This window comes from Cervus elaphus, chromosome 6, assembly GCF_910594005.1.
Source record: "Cervus elaphus chromosome 6, mCerEla1.1, whole genome shotgun sequence".
Classification (NCBI taxonomy): Eukaryota; Metazoa; Chordata; class Mammalia; order Artiodactyla; family Cervidae; genus Cervus; species Cervus elaphus.
Genome location: NC_057820.1, coordinates 39,001,044 through 39,026,258, shown reverse-complemented (window position 1 = coordinate 39,026,258; position 25,215 = coordinate 39,001,044).

Sequence of the window (25,215 nt, the reverse complement as noted above, 5' to 3'; positions counted from 1 at the left end):
AGACCCAGAGGGATGGGATGGGGAAGGAGGTGGGAAGGGGAATCAGGATGGGGAACACATGTAAATCCATGGCTGATCCATGTCAATGTATGGCAAAATCCACTACAATATTGTAAAGTAATTAGCCTCCAACTAATAAAAATAAATGAAAAAAAATAAAACCTATGAAAAGAAAATAGATAAAGGAGTTACTAGTTACACCATTTTTTTCTCTTATTTGCATAATTACAGTAGATACACCTGACTCTTAAGCACCATGTTTGATTGACATTGCTTGTAGTCAGATGATACAATCAAATAACAAATGTTACAAACTGTTATTTTGTAACTGGATCAACAATATGTTGGCATTATATTCAATAGCATTAGATACAGTTTTAAATATGGACATATTTCTTGGTAGTATGTATAATTGCATAACTTGAGGAATCACATAGTCCTAGCTTTGTTCTTTTCTGATAAATAGAAGATAAACAGTGCCATATGCTTTAATGATGCTTCTCAAAATGAGATTTAGAAGGTGTGTGTAGCACTGTGCTAGGTAATGCTTAGTAACTTCACTAGTAAACAGTGCATACCTTCCTATAGGTTAAATTTTAGAGAGAGTAAAAAGGGAATTAAATGTGTAATATCAAAGCAAGCACACCAGTGAACAATAGTTAACACTGCTGATTCCAAATAGCCTTGGTTCATTTTCTTGGGTCAATCGTTATCTTTGTGAATTTCAGGTATGTTTCTTAACCTCTGTGTGCCTCAATTTCCCTCATCTATAAAGTGGGGATAATCATTACTATGACATTTAATATGTTCATTAATTGTGCTAATAATATATATAAGCCACTTAAAAGTAGAGTGCCTGACACTAGAGTTGGATTTACCATGAAGCTGTAAACCTTAGCATCAGGTTTTTATTTTTCCTTTGCATTTCTCATTTTAAGCCTTGGGAGGCACCCTTGCAATGTTTTCATAGGCTCACATCTTTTTATAAATATGCAAATATAAAACATTTATCCATAATCACTTAAGACAACTGTCTCTCTCCATTTTGATTCCCACTGGATCAGCTTCCTTTCATGTCAAACGAGTTGAAGTGGCCCTGGGCATTCTGAACCGGCTGCGGGTAAGCTGAACTGGGGAGTAATTGAGTTTAGGTTCAATAGAGTAATTTGCATATATAGTTAAGGTACTACTGACTGTCTTGGTGAAGGAATGCATTCCAGGACTACTCCTAGCATACTGTGCTGATGTGCCCAGTGCCATAATATGAAAGTATAGGACCAGAGGATAAACTCATCCTTTAGCAAGTTGAACTTAACCTGTGGCACTGGCAGTGGAAGCAGGAGTGAAGTTGAGAAGAAACAAGGTTTGAAATGTATATAGCCAGAAATTAATTTCTAGAAAATTCATCCAAGTCTTGCAAAATATATATGAAATAAAGTTGATAAAGATTTCCTCAAATTTAAAAACAGTCCAAAAAATTTACATGGTATTAAACATAATGAATTATGATGCTGAAAGAAGTTTTTCTAAAGTCGATATTAGTTTTTAAAAATGGTAACCAATCAGTTATGTGAAAGAAGACTAAATTATCTTTCTATTCTCTCTATAGGAAATGATATGTTATGATTCTTCCCACAAAAAGGCAAGGAAAGGTATGAAAACAAAAGAAAAAGAAAAGATAGTACAGAGATATGTTATACATTTAATTACTAAAGATATTTTATTTCTTTTTTTATTTTATGATCCTGGTGATATTTGCTATGATTTCCCTTCTGAATAAATGATCACTTACATACTTATAATAATTTTATATACATAATTTTCTATTCATTTTCTTAATGAGCCAGCAAAATTTTATAAGCTTTAGCATCTATAAAATCTGGACAGGGTTTATATTAAGTATTAAAAACAATCAAAAAGTCATTAAAATATGTGAGATATATATATATGAATGTATATGAATACATATATGAATGTATAATTATAGATAATATATATGAATGTCTTAAATGCCCAATTTTAAAATGTAACCTTGAGAATCCAAAGAAATTTACAGCTCACAGAGGTCAAACTACCATCATCATATATAAGTCTAAGAGGTATTGTTTCATTGAAACCATTCAGCAGAGATATATTGAGCTTCCACTAAGTGTTGACGGGAATACAAATTGAACACTTAACTGTCTCTGTCTTCAAGGCACAGAGTATCTAGAGGGACAGAGAGTTGCTATAAGACAAATAAATGAGAGTGATAGGAAAGAAGGAAGGAAAGAAAAGGCAGGAAAAGAAGGGAAAAGAGAGGAGGGAGAACAGAAGTAGAACGAAAGTGTGGCGACATTTCTACTTCATTTTGTTTACTTGAGACCAAATAAATGAGAGTGATAGGAAAGAAGGAAGGAAAGAAAAGGCAGGAAAAGAAGGGAAAAGAGAGGAGGGAGAACAGAAGTAGAAAGAAAGTGTGGCGACATTTCTACTCCATTTTGTTTACTTGAGACCTTGGATTTTGTGATACCTCTTGTTGTTTTCTGAGTATTCAGTTTAGTTCACTTCAGTCGCTCAGTCGTGTCCGACTCATTGCGACCCCATGAATCGCAGCACGCCAGGCCTCCCTGACCATCACCAACTCCCAGAGTTTACTCAAACTCATGTGCATCGAGTCAGTGATGCCATCCAGCCATCTCATCCTCTGTCGTCCCCTCCTCCTCCTGCCCTCAATCCCTCCCTGCATTAGGGCCTTTTCCAATGAGTCAGCTCCTTGCATGAGGTGGCCAAAGTATTGGAGTTTCAGCTTCAGCATCAGTCCTTCCAATGAACACTCAGGACTGATCTCCTTTAGGATTGGCTGGTTGGATCTCCTTGCAGTCCAAGGGACTCTCAAGAGTCTTCTCCAACACCACAGTTCAAAAGTATCAATTCTTCAGTGCTCAGCTTTCTTCACAGTCCAACTCTCACATCCATACATGACCACTGGAAAAACCATAGCCTTGACTAGACGGACCTTTGTTGGCAAAGTAGTGTCTCTGCTTTTTAATATCTTGTCTAGGTTGGTCATAACTTTGATTCCAAGGAGTAAGCATCTTTTAATTTCACGGCTTCAATCACCATCTGCAGTGATTTTGGAGCCCAGAAAAATAAAGTCGGACACTGTTTCCACTGTTTCCCCATCTATTTCCCATGAAGTGATGGGATCAGATGCCATGATCTTAGTTTTCTGAATGTTAAGCTTTAAGCCAACTTTTTCACTCTCTTCTTTCACTTTCATCAAGAGGCTTTTTAGTTCCTCTTCACTTTCTGCCATAAGGGTGGTGTCATCTGCATATCTGAGGTTATTGATATTTCTCCCGGCAATCTTGATCCAGCTTGTGCTTCTTTCTGAGTGTTAGTCATCCTTTTGTCATCCCGAAGAGAAATTAATCCAGAATACCAAGCAACAGACATTAAGTAGCCCCAAGTAATTAGTTAAATTTTTCTAGATTTTACCAAGTCAAAAGAGTACTTCAGTAATGATATATAACAAGCAAAAAAATGGGTGAGAAGAAAACAGTGAAATGAGAAAAATGGACATAGATATTTTCCTTTTTATTTAACTGATGTCTTCCTTGAAACTCAAAATTTGGTTTTCATAAAATCACTGAGAACAATTTCTCAACACAATATAGAAAATCCCTTTGTAAAATGAATATTCTTTTCAATTATTTTTAAAATAAGTTTAAAAAAAATAGCGAAGTGACAAAAATAGGAAATCAGCCTGAAAATATGGAAGCAAACATAACAAATTAACAAATCAATGGAAAAGCTCTGGTGAATTAACACAAAGAAGTAAAAAGAACAGCACAGGAATCAAATGTAACATATTACTGGGTCTCTCATAGAGATAAATAAAAGCTTTAACATATGTTACTTTCACATTTTCATGAGAGTCTTAATTTTATACTCTTAAAACCTGTCCATCAAGATGCCCAATGGTTTCCCATGACAGAGATTGGTAAGATGTGCTGCCAGATGATTGCATCTAATAGACGGCTTAAGCTCAGACATATATTTTTTGAACTTCCAGAGATGAATCACAATCATCAAGAATTTTACTTTTTTATTTCTCTAGCTCTTGTTCTCTGTTAATTATGTGTTTTGTTTAGTTTTTGATATGCATAGGGCAGAAAAATTTTTGCCTATTGATGGCAGCAATGATTGATAATTTCATTTTATGGTTTTATCATTTAGTGATTGTTGAAAATAGATTAATAAATTATAGAGATTCATTCCCTCTTGAGTAAGAGCTGAAAGAGAATATGGTATGTTTTCTCTTGTTTGTTTACTTTGAGGTCAAATAATTTAAGAATGTCATGTCTACCAGCAATGATAACAATTTTTTGTATATGGATTTCTTAGGCACTGTGTTTTTGTTTACCTGTAATTAAACTGCAGATTTTATAAGATTATTGTACGTCTGCATGTCTATGTGTCTGCATTTTGTGAACAACCTGGTTTTTTGTTGTTATATTAGTGTGAAATATTTTTTAATTTCCAGAAAGTATTAATAGTTGAACTATAAGTTACTTGAACCCTGTTCTAATTGGTTTATGGAGATAAATAAGTAAATATGTAAACTAAATATTCATAACATTGTTAGAGAATAAGAAAATTTAACTTCTGATATTTTAAATATGCTAGACATTTAAAAAGTATTCTTAAAGAGACTAACTCAGAAATATTTTAAGGATCCAGGTTCATATACTTAAGCCATACTTAAATAATACAAATTTTATAAATTTAAGGTCAGTCTCTGGTAAACAAGAACATTTTATAATTTTGACATAATAAAAAAAAAAGCATGCCTTCTCTATGCATCAGTTCAGTTCAGACGCTCAGTCACATATGACTCTTTGTGACCCCAAGGACTGCAGCACTCCAGGTCTCCCTGTCCATCACAACTCCCGGAGTTTACTCAAACTCATGTCCATGAAGTAGGTGATGCCATCCAACTGTCTCATCTGCTGAACCCTTCTCTTCTCGCCTTCAATCTTTCCCAGCATTAGGGTCTTTTCAAATGAGTCAGCTCTTCACACCAGGTGGCCAAAGTATTGGAGTTTCAGCATGAACGTCAGTCCTTCCAATGAATACCCAGGAGTTATCTCCTTTAGGGAGGGCTGGTTGGTTCTCCTTGCAGTCCAAGGGACTCTCAAAGTCTTCTCCAACACCACAGTTCAAAAGCATCAATTTTTCGGCACTCAGCTTTCTTTACAGTCCAACTCTCACATCCATACATGATTACTGGAAAAATCATAGCCTTCACTAGATGGACCTTTGTTGGCAAAGTAATGTCTCTGCTTTTTAATATGCTATCTGGGTTGGTCATAACTTTTCTTCCAAGGAGCAAGCATCTTTTAATTTGATGGCTGTAATCACCATCTGCAGTGATTTTGAAGCCCAGAAAAATAAAGTCTGCCACTGTTTCCACTGTTTCCCCATCTATCTGCCATGAAGTGATGGGACCAGATGCCATGATCTTAGTTTTCCAAATGATGAGCTTTAAACCAACATTTTCACTCTCTTCTTTCACTTTCATCAAGAGGCTCTTTAGTTCTTCTTCACTTTCTGTCATAAGGATGGTGTCATCTGCATATCTGAGGTTATTGATATTTCTCCCAGCAATCTTGATTCCAGCTTGTGCTGCTTCCAGCCCAGCGTTTCTCATGATGTACCCTGCATATAAGTTAAATAAGCAGGGTGACAATATACAGTCTTTACATACTCCTTTTCCTATTTGGAACCAGTCTGTTTTTCCATGTCCTGTTCTAACTGTTGCTTTCTGACCTGCATACAGGTTTCTGAAGAGGCAGGTCAGGTGGCCTGATATTCCCATCTCTTTCAGATTTTTCCACAGCTTATTGTGATCCACACAGTCAAAGGCTTTGGCATAGTCAATAAAGTAGAAATAGATGTTTTTCTGGAACTCTAGTGCTTTTCCATGATTGAGCAAACATTGACAATTTGATCTCTGGTTCCTCTGCTTTTTCTAAAACCAGCTTGACCATCTGGAATTTCATGTTCATGTATTGCTGAAGCCTGGCTTGGAGAATTTTGAGCGTTATTTTACTAGCATGTGAGATGAGTGCAATTGTGTGGTAGTTTGAGCATTCTTTGGCATTGCCTTTCTTTGTCATTGGAATGAAAACTGACCTTTTCCAGTCCTGTGGCCACTGCTGAGGTTTCCAAATTTGCTGGCATATTGAGTGCAGCACCTTCACAGCATCATCTTTCAGGATTTGAAATAGCTCTACTGGAATTCCATCACCTCCACTACCTTTGTTCATAGTGATTCTTCCTAAGGCCCACTTGACTTCACATTCCAGGATGTCTGGCTCTAGGTGAGCGATCACACCATCGTGATCATCTGGGGTGTGAAGATCTTTTTGTACAGTTCTTTGTGTATTCTTGCCACCTCTTCTTAGTATTTTCTGCTTCTGTTAGGTCCATACCACTTCTGTCCTTTATTGAGCCCATCTTCGCATGAAATATTCCCTTGATATCTCTAATTTTCTTGAAGAGATCGCTAGTCTTTCCCTTTCTATTGTTTTCCTCCATTTCTTTGCACTTACAGTTGAGGAACTTCCCTGGTGGCTCAGATGGTAAAGCATCTGCCTACAATGGAAGAGATCCAGGTTCGATCCCTGGGTTGGGAAGATCCTCTGGAGAAGTAAATGGCACCCCACTCCAGTACTCTTGCCTGGAAAATCCCATGGACGGAGGAGCATGGTAAGCTACAGTCCATGGGGTTGCGAAGAATCAGACAAGACTAAGTGACTTCACTTTCACTTCACCATTGAGGAAGGCTTTCTTATCTCTCCTTGCTATTCTTGGGAACTCTGTATTCTAATGGGTATATCCTTCCTTTTCTCCTTTGCTTTTTGCTTCTCTTCTTTACACATCTAATGGTAAGGTCTCATCAGACAACCATTTTGCCTTTTTGCATTTCTTTTCCTTGGGGATGGTCTTGATCCCTGTCTCCTCTACTTTGTCAGGAACCTCCAGCCATAGTTCTTCAGGCACTCTGTCTATCAGATCTAGTCCCTTAAATCTATTTCCCACTTCCACTGTATAATTGTAAGGGATTTGATTTAGGTCATACCTGAATGGTATAGTTTTCATTTTTTTTTCTGTTTTACATATAATACAAGCATACATTTTGTTCTACCTGAGTTTTCTTCAAATTATAAAATTTTACTGATTGAATAAACTGATTATACACCTATATAATGTTTTCAATTATAAAAATATACCTTTTTATTCAACTAAATTGAATAGTTGTTCTAAAACTTTTGATTTCAAAAGTAGTTATACTTTGTAGTGTCAACTTGAAGATAATTTCCAAATTATCTTAAGGTAGCTTAAACCAAGGATTCAATTAATTAATGGATAATCATTGGATCCCTAATTAATTTGTTAGAATACTGAAACATCCAAACCATTGATTTATACTTGTAACTTAAAGTTTATGTATTTTTACCTATTTTCCTATGTTACAGAGAAGCTATATCTTTGGGTGATGTTATTGAGTGTTCATTTTTGCCACTTTAAGGAAGTGTAAAAGAGATGTGTAGCTATCAAAAACTTCATTTTGCATTTAGTTTCACAAACTGTGCTTATCTGTTAAATGCTTGCATAAGAGGACAGCTCTCTCTATTATTCACTCTGCAGTCCACTGTTTTTTATGCAAAATGAAGTTATTTACTTTTGTTACAAATGTATAATTAATGTATAATGTACATTTTTTGTTAAAAATGTATAATGTGAAATAGAAGTTATTTACTCTTGTTCAAAATGTATAATAAATGTATACTTAAGACTAAATAGTGAGAATTCAACTTTTTTTTTTTTTTTTTTTTTTTGCTTTTTAAGGAAAAATAGTCATTTGTTCCAAAGCAGGAATTCTCAAACTTCTTGGTCTTTGGATACCTTCCCATTCTTAGCAATTATTGAGGATGTGCAAGATCTTGCATTCATGTGAGTTACACTTATCAATATTCACTATATTAGAAATTGAGATGATTTTTTATTTCTTTGAAGAGAGTAGTGATGAGTTCACATGTATGAATACATACATACATATGAATCTATCATAGCATGATGAATTCATGAATACATCACAATGTATTCATCATTACTCTCTTCAAAGAAATAAACATTGTGTGTTGGCAACAATATCTTAGTATAACTATGAAATTAGTTTTTACATGGTAGAGCTATCCTAAAATAATTGTATCAGTTTTACAATATGAAAAAGCATAATAAAAAATGAAACTTGGAAGACAAATTTCATTTTCTTGCATTATAGTACCTGAATCTAAAAAGAAACTAACCAATATATTAATGTTTTACCAGTTAATTTAATCCTGGGTGGCTTGCTTCCTTGGTTTACTGATTAATACCTTCATCTACAGTATGAAAGGTAACTACCTTCTGTGTAAGCTGCCTTGCTGTTGTTCAGTCACTAAATCATGTCTGACTCTCTGCAACCCCGTGAACTATAACTCACCAGGCTTCCCTGTCCTTCACTATCTCTCAGAGTTTCCTTAAACCATGTCCTTTGAGTCAGTGATGCCATCCAACCATCTCATCCGCTTTCACCCCCTTCTCCTCCTGCTCTCAGTCTTTCACATTAGAATCTTCTCCAATGAGTCAGCTCTTCGCTTCAGGTGGCCAAAGTATTGGAGCTTCAGCTTCAGTATTAGTCCTCCCAATGAATATTCAGGGTTGATTTCCTTAGGATTGACTGGTTTGATCTCCTTACTGTCCAAGGGACTCTCAAGAGTCTTCTCCAGCACCACAATTTGAAAGCATTAATTCTTAGGCACTCAACCTTCTCTATTGGTCCAATTCTCTCATCTGTACATGATTACTAAAAAAACCATAGCCTACATTGTAAAATTCTGTGTTTTCACCAAAATTATTTTCTGTGCTTTATGTTAATTTTTATTAGGTCTTGAATACTTTAGAGGAAAGAAGAACAAAAACAAAAGTTATCACTTACCAAAGAACTAAGGTTCTTTAAATCTTATCATATATTGCTTTAAAATGTTTTATTGTCACTTTAAGTAGTTAACCAAATAATGTTTCTCAGATATCCTTGATCCTTTTAAACCAGTGTCCAAATCTCTCCTAAAAACTTTTTAAAATTTTCCTTTCAAAAATCAGATCTTACTGGATACAGTAATCTAGGTTGTAGGTTATTCTCTTTCATTACTTTCAGTACGTCCTGCCAATCCCTTCTGGCCTGGAGGGTTTCTATTGATAGATCAGCTGTTATCCTTATGGGAATCCCTTTGTGTGTTATTTGTTGTTTTTCCCTTGCTGCTTTTAATATTTGTTCTTTGTGTTTGATCTTTGTTAATTTGATTAATATGTGTCTTGGGGTGTTTCGCCTTGGGTTTATCCTGTTTGGGACTCTCTGGGTTTCTTGGATTTGGGTGGCTATTTCCTTCCCCATTTTAGGGAAGTTTTCAGCTATTATTTCCTCGAGTATTTTCTCATGGCCTTTCTTTTTGTCTTCTTCTTCTGGAACTCCTATGATTCGAATGTTGGGGCGTTTCACAGTGTCCCAGAGGTCCCTGAGGTTGTCCTCATTTCTTTTGATCCTTTTTTCTTTTTTCCTCTCTGCTTCATTTATTTCCACCATTTTATCTTCTACCTCACTTATTCTATCTTCTGCCTCCGTTATTCTCCTCTTGGTTCCCTCCAAAGTGTTTTTGATCCCATTCATTGCATTATTCATTTTTAATTGACTCTTTTTTATTTCTTCTAGGTCTTTATTTAACAGTTCTTGAATCTTTTCAATCTTTGTTTCCAGGCTATTTATCTGTAACTCCATTTTGTTTTCAAGATTTTGGATCATTTTTATTATCATTATTCTAAATTCTTTTTCAGGTAGATTCCCTATCTCCTCCTCTTTTGTTTGACTTGGTGGGCATTTTTCATGTTCCTTTACCTGTTGGGTATTTCTTTGCCTTTTCATCTTGTTTAGATTGCTGTATCTGGAGTGGGCTTTCTGTATTCTGGAGGTCTGTGGTTCCTTTTTATTGTGGAGGATTAACCCAGTGGGTGGGGTTAGACGATTGCCTTGTCAAGATTTCCTGGTTAGGGGAGCTTGCGTCAGTGTTCTGGTGCGTGGAACTTGATTTCTTCTCTTTGGAGAGCAATGGAGTGCCCAGTAATGAGTTTTGAGATGGGTCTATGTGTTAGGTGTGTCCTTGGGCAGCCTGTATGTTGATGTTCAGGGCTATGTTCCTGCGTTGCTGGAGAATTTGCGTGGTATGTGTTGCTCTAAAACTTATTGGCTCTTGGGTGGTGGTTGGTTTCAGTGTAGGTATGGAGGCTTTTGGACGGTCACTTATTACTTAAAGTTCCATGTAGTCAGGAGTTTTCTGGTGTTCTCAGGTTTTGGGCTTAAGTCTCCTGCCTCTGGATTTCAGTTTTATTCTTCCTGTAGTCTCAGGACTTCTCCAACTATAGAGCCCTCCTTTCAAGGATCTCATTCAGATATGAAGGAGAATTCAAAAGCTTTACAGATAAGCAAAAGCTGAGAGAATTCAGCACCACCAAACCAGCTCTTCAACAAATGCTAAAGGATCTTCTCTAGACAGGAAATACAGAAAGGTTGTATAAACGTGAACCCAAAACAACAAAGTAAATGGCAACGGGACCACACCTATCAATAATTACCCTAAATGTAAATGGGTTGAATGCCCCAACCAAAAGACAAAGATTGGCTGAATGGATACAAAAACAAGACCCCTATATATGCTGTCTACAAGAGACCCACCTCAAAACAAGAGACACATACAGACTAAAAGTGAAGGGCTGGAAAAAAATATTTCATGCAAACGGAGACCAAAAGAAAGCAGGAGTCGCAATACTCATATCAGATAAAATAGACTTTCAAATAAAGGATGTGAAAAGAGACAAAGAAGGACACTACATAATGATCAAAGGATCAATCAAAGAAGAAGATATAACAATTATAAATATATATGCACCCAACATAGGAGCACCGCAATATGTACGGCAAACGCTAACGAGTATGAAAGAGGAAATTAATAGTAACACAATAATAGTGGGAGACTTTAATACCCCACTCACAACTATGGATAGATCAACTAAACAGAAAATTAACAAGGAAACACAAACCTTAAATGACACAATGGACCAGCTAGACCTAATTGATATCTATAGGACATTTCACCCCAAAACAATCAACTTCACCTTTTTCTCAAGTGCACACGGAACATTCTCCAGAATAGATCACATCCTGGGCCATAAATCTGGTCTTGGAAAATTCAAAAAAATTGAAATCATTCCAGTCATCTTTTCTGACCACAGTGCAGTAAGATTAAATCTCAATTACAGGAAAAAAATTGTTAAAACTTCAAACATATGGAGGCTAAATAACACGCTTCTGAATAACCAACAAATCATAGAAGAAATCAAAAAAGAAATCAAAATATGTATAGAAATGAATGAAAATGAAAACACAACAACCCAAAACCTATGGGACACTGTAAAAGCAGTGCTAAGGGGAAGGTTCATAGCATTACAGGCTTACATCAAGAAACAAGAAAAAAAACAAATAAATAACCTAACTCTACACCTAAAGCAATTAGAGAAGGAAGAAATGAAGAACCCCAGAGTTAGCAGAAGGAAAGAAATCTTAAAAATCAGGGCAGAAATAAATGCAAAAGAAACTAAAGAGACCATAGCAAAAATCAACAAAGCTAAAAGCTGGTTTTTTGAAAAAATAAACAAAATTGACAAACCATTAGCAAGACTCATTAAGAAACAAAGAGAGAAAAACCAAATTAACAAAATTAGAAATGAAAATGGAGAGATCACAACAGACAACACTGAAATACAAAGGATCATAAGAGACTACTACCAGCAGCTCTATGCCAATAAAATGGACAACTTGGATGAAATGGACAAATTCTTAGAAAAGTATAACTTTCTAAAACTGAACCAGGAAGAAATAGAAGATCTTAACAGACCCATCACAAGCAAGGAAATCGAAACTGTCATCAAAAATCTTCCAGCAAACAAAAGCCCAGGACCAGATGGCTTCACAGCTGAATTCTACCAAAAATTTAGAGAAGAGCTAACACGTATCTTACTCAAATGCTTCCAGAAAATTGCAGATGAAGGTAAGCTTCCAAACTCATTCTATGAGGCCACCATCACCCTAATTCCAAAACCAGACAAAGATGCCACAAAAAAAGAAAACTACAGGCCAATATCACTGATGAACATAGATGCAAAAATCCTTAACAAAATTCTAGCAAACAGAATCCAACAACATATTAAAAAAATCATACACCATGACCAAGTGGGCTTTATCCCAGGAATGCAAGGATTCTTTAATATCCGCAAATCAATCAATGTAATACACCACATTAACAAATTGAAAGATAAAAACCATATGATTATCTCAATAGATGCAGAGAAAGCCTTTGACAAAATTCAACATTCATTTATGATTAAAACTCTCCAAAAAGCAGGAATAGAAGGAACATACCTCAACATAATAAAAGCTATATATGACAAACCCACAGCAAGCATCACCCTCAATGGTGAAAAATTGAAGGCATTTCCCCTGAAATCAGGAAAAAGACAAGGGTGCCCACTCTCACCACTACTATTCAACATAGTGTTGGAAGTTCTGGCCACAGCAATCAGAGCAGAAAAAGAAGTAAAAGGAATTCAGATAGGAAAAGAAGAAGTAAACCTCTCACTGTTTGCAGATGACATGATCCTCTATATAGAAAACCCTAAAGACTCTACCAGAAAATTACTAGAGCTAATCAATGAATATAGTAAAGTTGCAGGATACAAAATTAACACACAGAAATCCCTTGCATTCCTATACACTAACAATGAAAAAACAGAAAGAGAAATTAAGGAAACAATACCATTCACCATTGCAACAAAAAGAATAAAATACTTAGGAGTATATCTACCTAAAGAAACAAAGGACCTATACATAGAAAACTATAAAACACTGATGAAAGAAATCAAAGAGGACACAAACAGATGGAGAAACATACCATGTTCATGGATTGGAAGAATCAATATTGTCAAAATGGCTATTCTACCCAAAGCAGTCTATAGATTCAATGCAATCCCTATCAAGCTACCAACGGTATTTTTCACAGAACTGCAACAAATAATTTCACAATTGGTATGGAAATACAAAAAACCTCGAATAGCCAAAATAATCTTGAGAAAGAAGAATGGAACTGGAGGAATCAACCTGCCTGACTTCAGACTCTACTACAAAGCCACAGTCATCAAGACAGTATGGTACTGGCACAAAGACAGAAATATAGATCAATGGGAACAGAATAGAAAGCCCAGAGATAAATCCACGTACCTATGGACACCTTATCTTTGACAAAGGAGGCAAGGATATACAATGGAAAAAAGACAACCTCTTTAACAGGTGCTGGGGAAACTGGTCAACCACTTGTAAAAGAATGAAACTAGAACACTTTCTAACACCATACACAAAAATAAACTCAAAATGGATTAAAGATCTAAATGTAAGACCAGAAACTATAAAACTCCTAGAGGAGAACATAGGCAAAACACTCTCCGACATAAATCACAGCAAGATCCTCTATGACCCACCTCCCAGAATACTGGAAATAAAAGCAAAACTAAACAAATGGGACCTAATGAAACTTAAAAGCTTTTGCACTACAAAGGAAACTATAAGCAAGGTGAAAAGACAGCCCTCAGATTGGGAGAAAATAATAGCAAATGAAGAAACAGACAAAGGATTAATCTCAAAAATATACAAGCAACTCCTGCAGCTCAATTCCAGAAAAATAAATGACCCAATCAAAAAATGGGCCAAAGAACTAAACAGACATTTCTCCAAAGAAGACATACAGATGGCTAACAAACACATGAAAAGATGCTCAACATCACTCATTATCAGAGAAATGCAAATCAAAACCACAGTGAGGTACCATTACACGCCAGTCAGGATGGCTGCTATCCAAAAGTCTACAAGCAATAAATGCTGGAGAGGGTGTGGAGAAAAGGGAACCCTCTTACACTGTTGGTGGGAATGCAAACTAGTACAGCTGCTATGGAAAACAGTGTGGAGATTTCTTAAAAAACTGGAAATAGAACTGCCATATGACCCAGCAATCCCACTTCTGGGCATACACACTGAGGAAACCAGATCTGAAAGAGACACGTGCACCCCAATGTTCATCGCAGCACTGTTTATAATAGCCAGGACATGGAAGCAACCTAGATGCCCATCAGCAGATGAATGGATAAGGAAGCTGTGGTACATATACACCATGGAATATTACTCAACCATTAAAAAGAATTCATTTGAACCAGTCCTAATGAGATGGATGAAGCTGGAGCCCATTATACAGAGTGAAGTAAGCCAGAAAGATAAAGAACATTACAGCATACTAACACATATATATGGAATTTAGAAAGGTGATAACGATAACCCTATATGCAAAACAGAAAAAGAGACACAGAAATACAGAACAGACTTTTGAACTCTGTGGGAGAATGTGAGGGTGGGATATTTCAAAAGAACAGCATGTATACTATCTATGGTGAAACAGATCACCAGCCCAGGTGGGATGCATGAGACAAGTGCTTGGGCCTGGTGCACTGGGAAGACCCAGAGGAATCGGGTGGAGAAGGAGGTGGGAGGGGGGATCGGGATTGGGAATACACGTAAATCCATGGCTGATTCATATCAATGTATGACAAAACCCACTGGAAAAAAAAAAAAAATCAGATCTTAGAAGCAGAAAAATAAGATAAAATTTTCAGAATATTTTAATATCTGAAACTAACAGACTATGTCAGAGGGTCCCTTGGAAAATCACAAAGATTTGTTCTTTCACTTCAAAAAGAGATTTTAACAAGTATCTAATTAGATTTGTTTGATGAGTTTTATAGCCAGACTCGTCAAATCAGAAGAGACATTCAGCCTTCCTTAGGTTAAAGTGATATTGGTAAAATGTTATTAATATAAATATTCCAGAAATTTCAGAGTTTATGGGAAGTCTTTGTGTATTTGTTACTGCCCTTTCTTTCAATAACATGTTTCAACCTCAGGGAAAACATTGATCTAAACTCTTATTAAATTTTTTTCAAGTTTTCCTGCATTTTTCAATCTTCTGGTAGTGCTTTATCTAATATTAGTCAATATCTATATAACGTTATCAGTCATAGTTTCAATTATTACTTAAAATATTTATTGACCACCTCCTTACTTCTGTAATTTCAAACTACCACCTACAAGGCCAGTGATTCTCAAACAGTGAGACATATTAGACTTAACGTATGTGTAAGCTTTACTCCAGAGTTTATTTGACATTTGTGGGAAACTTTTGATTTGTATGTTTCAGGATCATTAAACGTTATATCCCAAGATTTTTTTCATCTTATAAGAAAAACTCCATCCATTATTTAATAGTCAGAACAGTCACTGACTTCTTTAACAAAAATATATCAGTCTCCTTCAACAAAATACAGTCTCAAAGGTTTATGGAAAAGGACTGTTCTAGGTACCTTACACTATTGACATTTCAGTGAATAGAATTTTGGATATATGTTTCTGACCTGACATTGTTTACATCACTTTTAGGTTCTGCCAGTGGACTACATCGGGATTTCCAGAACTATTTTTAGTCAAGAAGCAGACGGCCTCCTCAAAATGCTAACCCAATACCAAATAGAACAAGAATTAATTACATAGGGCTGAATAAGCTGGTGAGGGGAATTTTAGCATAGCTTTTTAAGGGAAGGGTATATTATTAATATAGCTTTAGTGTTTTATCTCCTGAATATATAAGAAAGTGTTTTCTCTTTGTTCAGTTCAGTTCAGTCACTCAGTCATGTCTGACTCTGCCACCCCATGAATTGCAGCACACCAGGCCTCCCTGTCCATCACCAACTCCCAGGATCTACCCAAACTCATGTCCATCGAGTCAGTGATGCCATCCAGCCATCTCATCCTCTGTCTTCCCCTTCTCCTCCTGCCCCCAATCCCTCCCAGAATCAGGGTCTTTCCCAGTGAGTCAACTCTTCACATGAGGTGGCCAAAGTTTCTCTTTGTTAAGCTATCTGAATCCCAGAAAAACTGCGTAAACTCTGCTTTTGTAAATTGAGATGAACTATTTTAGATGATATCTAATTCTCACTAATCATCAAATGCAGAAACTTACTACTTCTATTTACTTTTATGCCAATATAGTTATTTGCAGAGGATTGATAAAAATGTCTTTCTTTTTACCAGAATATAATAAAACAAAATGATTGTGAAACCATGGCCTTATCTCAAGAGTGTCATATTTGAGAACAATGCTCATTTAATCAGATATGACAAGCTGCTTCTTAAAAATAAAAGCTGGCTTTCTTATGGAGACAATGACTACAAAACTCTTTCAGGAAAACTGCCTGACACCTGGTTTGCAGAGCTCAGCCTCACAGGTAGTAAAGAAGGTTACCACCTGTTTGGTAAAGAACCTTATAAAATTTGGGGCACTATGAGAAGAGAGAAAAGTGACACAGGTTTAGAGTTACTGCAAATAAATATGGTGGAAGGAGCATCTTTGGACTTTATTTCCTTACCTTGGATTACTAGATAATAAGAGCTTTTATAAGTCAAACCTGATATTACTTAATGTAATTTTCTGAGTAGATGTTAGCCTTGTGGTGTTTGCAATTGTTAAATATTATATGGCTCTTGATTTTCAAAAGTGTAAGGTGTCCATGGTAAATTAATACTCTTACTGTACCTGTGTAAATAATCAGACCAACCTAGTGAGAACAGACTTATTTTGTAATCAAGAAAATCTTTTTTTGAGATTATCATGATTACAAGGGAAGAGGAACCTGTCAAGGAAGATTGTGAAAGACTTTGAAAGGTATCAAAAAGATTACTAGGTATCCTTAGTGGAACATTATGTATTGTTTAGAGCACACCATTTCAGGTTTTCTGACGCTAAGGGGTTTGCATTTTTCACTGTCTTTGGCCTAGTTTATAACTTTATAAGTTGTAGAAAATCAATGTGAATGATTCTTGCCCATGAATGTGTAAATTAATAGTGTTTGGTGGAATTAAATTGATTATTGCTCTGTGGATATTGACTAATTTTGCTGGTTTTGCATTTATTAAGCAAATTTATTTGAATATTCACCATGGAGCTACATAAGATGGCTGCCCTTTGGATATTCCTGCAAACTGGTTGCAACATTTTACAGGTTCCCTCATTACTTAATGGATTATGTAGAATTTTTGGCATGTGTTCTTTTAAAATATAAGAAGTTATGACAAGTAGAATACTTGAATAAGTAGCAAAAAGAAAAGTAGGCCACTACAGGTTCAAGATTAACCATATTTAATATATTTAAAAGGTAAAGTGTATAATTAAGGCTTAATTTTGATTTCACAAATGCTATGAAGAGAGAAAAAGCTTAGATATTAGTTTTATGTCAGCACATTTTATATCTTTATTTTATCTTTATTTTCTATAACACTGGTTGGCTCATCTCTCAGAAACGGTTTATATGAGCACTGTTCAGTCACATCATTTCATTGATTTAAATTGGTTAAAAGGCACAATGGTTGCATTTCTGAAACAATGCAAAAGTTCTCTATCACCTAAAAAATGGCATCTCTGAAATGAGAGAAACCAAGCTCTATATATTGAGTGGTGCACTTCTGAAGAGAGATTTGTAAACATTGACAATTTTTATCAGCCCACAAAACTTCATATCCCTGCTCTTGCTTAACAGTGTTATGACAATAAGGTACCCAATGTAGAGATCACCAATTGTCTTAAGGAAACTGATGCTAACCCATCATTTATCAAAGTAATATAAGAAATATTTATTTTTATAGAAATTTGATTAATATTTTACACAAAAAGAATTCAGTATCCATTAAAGTTGGAAGATTCTCAATGAAAATTAGAATATTAGAAGTTCTAAAAAAAGAAAAAAAGAATATTAGAATTTCTGTGTATTCTTACCATTGAAAATTGTAACTGTGAAGCTTTAATTCAAGTTTTCCGAACCTATGTGAGCATTTCATCCCATAGATACCCATTAAGAGCATGTGGAATAAAATTCCTCATAAAAACATTTTAGGGTATGCAGTACTGTCATGAACCATATATTAGATTGTTAATAAACTCTTGATGAATCCTATAAAAATAAGGTACTTTTAATGAGAGCAATTAAAAGTGTTTATAATAGAAAGAAGTATAAATACAAATAAGAATAAATAGAAATAAATTATATATAATCTTATATATAAGATTTTTAAAAAAATACCACTCCTGGGCATACACACTGAGGAAACCAGAGCTGAAAGAGACATGTGCACCCCAATGTTCATCGCAGCACTGTTTATAACAGCCAGGACATTGAAGCAACCTAGATGCCCATCAGCAGACGAATGGATAAGGAAGCTGTGGTACATATACACCATGGAATATTACTCAGCCATTAAAAAGAATTCATTTGAATCAGTTCTAATGAGATGGATGAAACTGGAGCCCATTATACAGAGTGAAGTAAGCCAGAAAGAAAAAGATCATTACAGCATACTAACACATATATATGGAATTTAGAAAGATGGTAATGATAACCCTATATGCAAAAGAGAAAAAGAGACACAGAAGTACAGAACAGACTTTTGGACTCTGTGGGAGAAGGCGAGGGTGGGATGTTTCGAGAGAACAGCATGTATATTATCTATGGTGAAACAGACCACCGGCCCAGGTGGGATGCATGAGACAGGTGCTCGGGCCAGGTGCACCGGAAGATCCAGAGGAATCAGGTGGAGAGGGAGGTGGGAGTGGGGATTGGGATGGGGAATGCGTGTAACTCTATGGCTGATTCATGTCAATGTATGACAAAACCCACTGCAATGTTGTGAAGTAATTAGCCTCCAACTAATAAAAAAATTGAAAAAAAAAAAAAGCTGCTACTCTAAAGAAAAAGAAAAAAAAAATAAAAGTGTGTCATTTTAAAAACTTTGTGTCATTTCTGTATGGATTAGTAAGTTCACTTTTATTAAAAAAAGAATCATACTATTTTCTTTTCTATAACCTCCAATTTTTATTACACATAAACATATTTCTAGGCTGTTAAATGCTTTAAAACACAATTTTAATGTCTTCAAAGTATTCTATTTATGAATATACCAAAATATTTTAGACAAGCCTTATCAATGGGCATTATAAACTGGTTTGCTTTTCACTATCATAAATTCCATACAGAATTCTTATGACTCTTTAGGATAAATTTCTAATCCAAACACAGTAGATCAAAAAATATGCAAAATTCTAATGTTCTTCATCTGTATAAGTATTTGGCCTTCCACCTCCATCAGGTTCTCCAACCGGCAGACCTGTGTTATGTTTGTATTTTACTATCAGTTCTCTTGTTACTTTTTGAAGATGTTTAAAATCATGACTAATCTCTTCAAACTTTCAACCATATTCATTTTCAGCCAGTTGAATTCACATCCTTCTTTTGATAGAAAATAGAACACATGCTTCCTCACCTAAAATAATTTTATATACTTACTTGCGTCACTGTCTATCCTTTTCACTTTTACACAGATAAAAATGTAAATCTTTGTCCTGCATCTTGGATTCCACTCTTGTGTTGCTCAGAAGACCTTCATATTCTCTATTCTGCATATCTCCCCACGTCTATTGATTCTTTCACAACATAGACCCCAAGCAAACAAATAAACAAAAAACCTAAACACCACAGTCCACCCCAGCTACTACTTTAAACTTTTTCTCCCTCCACAGTGAAAATTTTTCAGAATGTTGTTTCTACTCACAGTTTTAATTTCCTTACATTTAAGGCTCATTGCACAAGTCTGACCCATCTCCTACACTGCTTTTGCCAAAGGTATATTTTTACTAATAATTTTAGTGAAACTTATCATTTGGTCCTTATTTGCCTTCCCTGCGATATTTAGCATTCTTGATTACTCCATCTTTGAAATATTTACTTTTCCATGTTTTATAAAAGCATACTCTCCTATTTTCCCCCTACCTTTCTGACTCCCTGATTACTCTGATTTGACAGCTTCTTTTATTGTATACATGCTTTAAAGTAAGTTATTTCTCAAGTATGGCACCAGGCTCTTTTTTCTTTATTATTTTTTGCTTTGCTTCTTCTCTGCATAAAACATACTCTCTCCTATAGTATGAAGTATCTGGTAATTTCCATGTACCAGCTGTATCCTCACCCAAGTTATTGATAGTGAAGTTATCTCAATGTTAGTTTTCTCATTTGTAGAATGGGAATGAGAATTGTTTATCTGCTTTGGGTCACATTGGGTAACATCAGTGAGATAATTTAAACATTTTACTACAGTACCTGGCAAATAACAAGTGCTTAATAAAGACCCTTTATTCCTAATCTATAGTGTATTCAAAACAATTTTGGACAAAAATGTTATAATACTCAAGTAATTATTGGGAAGAAAATCCTTGGTGAATAACACAAGGTCAAAATAACAAAGCTCAAATAAGGTCAAAATAACACATTGCTATGTACATGAAAATATATTAGTTAAGATGACACTAGCTGCAATAACAGATGAACCTGAATTTTTCAATGGCTTAACACAATAGAATTTTATTTTTCATTCACTTAAAATAAATAGGTGGGGCAGAAGCTTTGCCCCAGACTGATGCAGATTTGGTATGCATAGAGTCTGCCATCTAGCATACTGCAGATAGTGTTTTTGCCAAATATTTTGGCACTGGCTATCTTAAGTCTTTCCAGCCCATGACACAAATTTTCTTGCCATCCACTGCCTTCTTACTAAGCCATGATATATCTTTTACGGTTTTGTCTTTTAGAAGTCCTACTCACTTCTACTGGCAATTTGTGTATTAGTTGTAGTAATACAAACTGCCTAAGATATAATTGCCAAAATCTCAGTGGCTTACTACAGTGATCATATAACACTGATAAAATTAATATCATTTGTATAGTAACTTCTTCCATCTCTTGATGACCTGTAAATCAAGAAACATATATTAATTCCAACATTGTAAGCAATTGGTAATCAGTAGTATGACTTGGGCTTCCCTGGTGGCTCAGACAATAAAGAATCTGCCTACAATGAGGGAAACCTGGGTTCAATCCGAAGGTGGGTAAGATCCCCTGGAGAAGGGAATGGCTACCCACTCTGGTATTCTTGCTTAGAGAACCCATGGACAGAGGAGCTTGGCAGGCTACAGTCGATGGGGTAGCAAAGAGTTGGACATGACTAAGCAGCTAAGGTTGCATGTACACAGTATGATGTAGGTGAGGCTACTTACTTTTGTCACTTCTCAGACTTGTATATCTGCAAATTAAGGGGCAATGATGAAATAAATGCTAAGATACATTCAACTATAACTTGGTCAATTTAACATCATATCAGGATAGCCTTAGCAGATAAAGTGTTCATGGCTGTGGTTTTTTTTTTTTTCTTTTTCTATCATCATTTTGACTGCAGCATCTACTATCATCTGGCATGCAAAGTTTCTCCTGAAAAATCAGCTGGTTGTTTTATGATCTTTCCCTTGTACATCAGTTCAGTTCAGTTCAGTCACCCAGTCGTGTCTGACTGTTTGTGACCCCATGAGCCACAGCACGCCAGGCCTCCCTGTCCATCACCAACTCCTGGAGTCCACCCAAACTCATGTCCATCGAGTCGGCGATGCCATCCAACCATCTCATCCTCTGTCATCTCCTTCCCCTGCCCTCAATCTTTCCCAGCATCAGGGTTTTTTCAAATGAGTCAGCCCTTCACATCAGGTGGTCAAAGGATTGGAGTTTCAGCTTCAAAATCAGTCCTACCAATGAACACCCAGGACTGATCTCCTCTAGGATGGACTGGTTGGATCTCCATGCTCTCCAAGTGTCTCTCAAGAGTCTTCTCCAACACCACAGTTCAAAAGCATCAATTCTTTGGCACTCATCTTTCTTCACAGTCCAACTCTCACATCCATACATGACCACTGGAAAAACCATAGCCTTGACTAGATGGATCTTTGTTGACAAGGTAATGTCTCTGCTTTTTAATATGCTGTCTAGGTTGGTCATAACTTTCTTCCTAAGGAGTAAGCGTCTTTTAATTTCATGGCTGCAATCACCATCTGCAGTGATTTTGAAGCCCAGAAAAATAAAGTTAGCCACTGTTTCCACTGTTTCCCCATCTATTTCCCATGAAGTGATGGGACCAGATGCCATGATCTTAGTTTTCTGAATGTTGAGCCTTAAGCCAAATTTTTCACTCTCCTCTTTCACTTTCATCAAGAGGCTCTTTAGTTATTCTTCACTTTCTGCCATAAGGGTGGTGTCATCTGCATATCTGAGGTTATTGATATTTCTCCCAGCAATCTTGATTCCAGCTTGTGCTTCCTCCAGCCCAGCATTTCTCATGATGTACTCTGCATATAAGTTAAATAAGCAGGGTGACAATATACAGCCTTGACGTACTCCTTTTCCTATTTGGAACCAGTCTGTTGTTCCATGTCCAGTTCTAACTGTTGCTTTCTGACCTGCATACAGGTTTCTCAAGAGGCAGGTCAGGTGGTCTGGTATTCCCATCTCTTTCAGATTTTTCCACAGTTTATTGTGATCCACACAGTCAAAGGCTTTGGCATAGTCAGTAAAGCAGAAGTAGATGTTTTTCTGGAACTCTAGTGCTTTTTCGATGATCCAGCAGATGTTGACAATTTGATCTCTTGTTCCTCTGCCTTTTCTAAAACCAGCTTGAACTTCTGGTAGGTCACGGTTCACGTATTGCTGAAGCCTGGCTTGGAGAATTTTGAGCATTACTTTACTAGTGTGTGAAATGAGTACAATTGTGCGGTAGTTTGAGCATTCCTTGGCATTGTCTTTCTTTGGGATTGGAATGAAAACTGACCTTTTCCAGTCCTGTGGCCACTGCTGAGTTTTCCAAATTTGCTGACATAACTAGCATATTTTCTCTTGCTGCTTTTAATATTCTCTTTTTGTATTTAATTTTGCTATTTTAGTTATAATATGTCTTGGTATGAACCTCTTTGGGTTCATCTTGTTTCAAACTCTCTATGCTTCCTGAATCTGGGTATCTGTTTCCTTTCCCTGATTCTGCAATTTTTCAGCTTCTGTTTCTTCAAATAAGTTCTCTGCCCCTTTCTTTATCTCTCTTCACCTTCTAGGATCTCCATAATGCAATGTTAGTATGTTGATGTTGTCTCAGAGGCCTCTTAAACTCTGCTCATTCAAAAAATTTCTTTTGTTCAGCTTGAGTGATTTCCACTACTCTATCTTCCTGTTCACTGATCTGTTCCTATGTATCATCTAATCTACTCGATTTTATCTAGCATATTTTTATTTCAGTTATTGAATTATTCAGCTCTATTTAGCTCTTCTTCATGTTTTGTCTTTGTTAAACTTATCAGTGTGTTCACCCATTCTTCTCCCAAGTTTGTTGAACATCCTTCATTTGGAACATATTCCTCTATCTCCTCATTTTGCCTAATTGTTTGCATTTCTATGTATCAGATAGGTTGGTTATGTTCCACCTCTTGGAGAAATGGCCTTAAGTAGGATACGTTCTATGGGACCCAGCAGCACACTCCTCTCTGGTCACTAGAGCTAGATGTTCTAGGAATGTCCCTTATTTGGGCTGGGTGGGCTCTTCTCCTTTGGCAGGTTGACCACTGTGGGTATGATGGCAAGCAGAAATGTCCCCAGTCCAGTTGGTTGCCAGGTCTACCTTGTGCAGTGGCTGGCAGCCCACTTGTGGGCAAGTAAGCACTAATAGGCTAGAGGGAAATCTCCAAAATGGCCCTCTTGCTGGAACAAACTCCCCCAAACAGTTGCTGCCAACACCTGTGTTCACAAGGGGAGTCCCTGTGGCTTTCTCCCTTTCCAAAGGACTCTCCAAGATCACCAAGTAGGTCTGACCTAGGTTCCTTTCAAATTACTGCCTCTGTGCTGAGACCTGGAGCATGTGAGATTTTGTGGCTGCCCTTCAAGAGCAGAGTCTCTTGTTTCCTACAGCTCGCTGGCTTTCCTATATGTTAACCTCTCTGGTCTTCAAAGCTAGATGTTCTGTGGGCTCCTCTTGTTGGTGCATGGAGTGCAGACTCTTGCTCTTTGGAGAGAACCTCTGAAATTGTAATCATCCTTACTTTTTGGGTCACCTACTTGGAAGTGTAGGTGTTATCTATACTTCATTGTTCACCCCTCCCATCTACCTTATGTGGTTCCTTCTTTACATCTTTAGTTGTAAAACATCTTTTCTTCTAGTCTTCAAGTCATTCTCATAGTTGGTCTGTGAATAGCTATAACTTTGGTGTGCTTATAGGAGGAAGTGAGTTCAGACTCTTCCTATTTCATCATCTCAGTCACATCTAGTAAAATTCATTTCATCATATAAAACTTATAAAATACAGATAGGTAAGAAAGGAAAAGAACATTACTTGTAATCATATCACCTAGAGAGCTATCATTTATGTTTTGATTTATATACTGCAAACAGCTATTTTATAATTACTTAGGTACTTTGTATTTAAATAATTTATGGATAGTAGCATATATATGTATGTTATTTGCTTAGTCAATCAGTTGTGTCCGACTCTGCGACCCCGTGGACTGTAGCCTGCCAGGCTCTCTGTCCATGGCAATTCTCCAGGTTAGAATACTGGTGGGTTGCCATGCCCTCTTCCAGGGAATCTTCCCAATCCTGGGGTTGAGCTCAGGTTTCCTGCATTGCAAGCAAATTCTTTACTGTCTGAGCCACCAGAGAAGCCCAAGAATACTGAAGTGGGTAGCCCATCCCTTCTCCAGGGGATTTACCTGACCCAGGAATTGAACCAGGGTCTCTTGCATTTGCAGGCAGATTCTTTAGCAACTGAGCTACCAGGGAAGGCCTTATATATACATATATATATATGTATATGTGTGTGTGTTTGTGTGTGTGTGTGTGTGTGTGTGTGTGTGTGTGCATGCACATTAAGTTTCTTTGGTCATGTCTGACTTTTTCGACCCTATGGACCATAGCCTGCCAGGCTCCACTGTCCATGGGATTTTCCAGGCAAGAATACTGGAGTGGGTTGCCATGCCCTCCTCCAGGGGATCTTCCGAACCCATGTCTCCTGAGGC